Source organism: Lucilia sericata, unplaced genomic scaffold (assembly GCF_015586225.1).
Source record: "Lucilia sericata isolate MDLA Ls3-8-SP2 unplaced genomic scaffold, ASM1558622v1 Contig000296F_arrow, whole genome shotgun sequence".
NCBI classification, from domain to species: Eukaryota; Metazoa; Arthropoda; class Insecta; order Diptera; family Calliphoridae; genus Lucilia; species Lucilia sericata.
The window spans coordinates 242088-245000 of record NW_023994321.1 but is presented as its reverse complement, the minus strand read 5'-3'; positions in this window follow the sequence as shown (position 1 = coordinate 245000).

Genomic DNA, 2913 nt, shown 5'->3' with positions numbered 1-2913 from the left:
GTTTAATAACCTGCAATAGCTACATATATTTACATATTTGGATAGTTTATGGTGCAATAGTACTAAGTCCAACCTTTTTTTCTGAAGAACTTGCAGCTCTCAATAACTTAAGTATTATAATTTAAGATCTCGAGAATAACTCTTGCTGGATCGGTTCTTGTTGTTTTAATTTGCACTGAATTCCATGACGTTATTCTTACATAGACCGGAATATAGACTAGACTATAGACTATACTAGACTAGACTATAGACTAGAGTAGACAAGACTAGACTAGACTAGACCAGACTAGACTAGACTAGACTAGACTAGACTATAGACTAGACTTTAGACAAGACTATAGACTAGACTATAGAGTAGACTATAGACTAGACAATAGACTAGACTATAGACTAGACTATAGACTAGACTATAGACTAGTCTATAGACTAGACTATAGACTAGACTATAGACTAGACTATAGACTAGACTATAGACTAGACTATAGACTAGACTATAGACTAGACTATAGACTAGACTATAGACTAGACTATAGACTAGACTATAGACTAGACTATAGACTATAGACTATAGACTAGAACTATAGACTAGACTATAGACTAGACTATAGACTAGACATAGACTAGACTATAGACTAGACTATAGACTAGACTATAGACTAGACTATAGACTAGACTATAGACTAGACTAGGACTAGACTATAGACTAGACTATAGACTAGACTATAGACTAGACTATAGACTAGACTAAGACTAGACTATAGACTAGACTATAGACTAGACTATAGACTAGACTATAGACTAGACTATAGACTAGACTATAGACTGACTATAGACTAGACTATAGACTAGACTATAGACTAGACTATAGACTAGACTATAGACTAGAGATAGACTAGACTATAGACTAGACTATAGACTAGACTATAGACTAGACTATAGACTAGACTATAGACTAGACTATAGACTAGACTATAGACTAGACTATAGACTATAGACTATAGACTAGACTATAGACGACTATGACTAGACTATAGACTAGACTATAGACTAGACTATAGACTAGACTATAGACTAGACTATAGACTAGACTATAGATAGACTATAGACTAGACTATAGACTAGACTATAGACTAGACTATAGACTAGACTATAGACTACTAGACTATAGACTAGACTATAGACTAGACTATAGACTAGACTATAGACTAGACTATAGACTAGACTATAGACTAGACTATAGACTAGACTATAGACTAGACTATAGACTAGACTATAGACTAGACTATAGACTAGACTATAGACTAGACTATAGACTAGACTATAGACTAGACTATAGACTAGACTATAGACTAGACTATAGACTAGACTATAGACTAGACTATAGACTAGACTATAGACTAGACTATAGACTAGACTATAGACTAGACTATAGACTAGACTATAGACTACTAGACTAGACTATAGACTAGACTATAGACTAGACTATAGACTAGACTATAGACTAGACTATAGACTAGACTATAGACTAGACTATAGACTAGACTATAGACTAGACTATAGACTAGACTATAGACTAGACTATAGACTAGACTATAGACTAGACTATAGACTAGACTATAGACTAGACTATAGACTATACTATAGACTAGACTATAGACTAGACTATAGACTAGACTATAGACTAGACTATAGACTAGACTATAGACTAGACTATAGACTAGACTATAGACTAGACTATAGACTAGACATAGACTAGACTATAGACTAGACTATAGACTAGACTGTAGACTAGACTATAGACTAGACTATAGACTAGACTATAGACTAGACTATAGACTAGACTATAGACTAGACTATAGACTAGACTATAGACTAGACTATAGACTAGACTAAAGACTAGACCATAGACTAGACTATAGACTAGACTATAGACTAGACTATAGACTAGACTATAGACTAGACTATAGACTAGACTAGACTTGACTATAGACTAGACTAGACTATAGACTAGACTATAGACTAGACTATAGACTAGACTATAGACTAGACTATAGACTAGACTATAGACTAGACTAGACTGACTAGACTATAGACTAGACTATAGACTAGACTATAGACTAGACTATAGACTAGACTATAGACTAGACTATAGACTGGACTATAGACTAGACTATAGACTAGACTATAGACTAGACTATAGACTAGACTATAGACTAGACTATAGACTAGACTATAGACTAGACTATAGACTAGACTATAGACTAGACTATAGAGTTCTTTAGAGTTCCCCTCATAACAGAATATTTGTTTTGTGATTCGATACAAAAATGATCGGTCCATAATCCATCAAAGGCCGGCTCTAACTCATGTTTCTTTACAACTCAATTAGGTAGTATCCAGAAACGAATCAGGTAACCACAATCGATAAAAAGCACAATTTACAGAAAACCAAACTTTTTTACTTCCTCTCTGGGAGTTAAACGAATAAAAATAGCATGACGTTCGGTAGACAAAGTAATTGTGACGTCACAGCAATGATAGCAGTTGAAACAAAATTCAATGTTTAAACAAAATCACAATAATTTTAATAAAATTTGTACAGACATTTAATTTTGTTCCCAAGTAAATGATTGTGGGATGCAGTAAATGTACAAATTATTTATAAAATTTTTTGTTAATTTATTTTTTTTATACATTTGTATAAAAAATAACTGTATAAACAATTGTTGTAGTGCAGTGCACTACTCTTGATCATAACGATATAAACAATTTTATAATAATATAGCAACTACTAAATAAAGAGAAACATGTTCAAAAAAACACAACGTTTTATACAAAAGTTGTTGAATTTCAAAGCGACAGTTTTTATTTAATTTTTTTAAGTATTTTTTAGTACGAGTATAATTCAAGCTT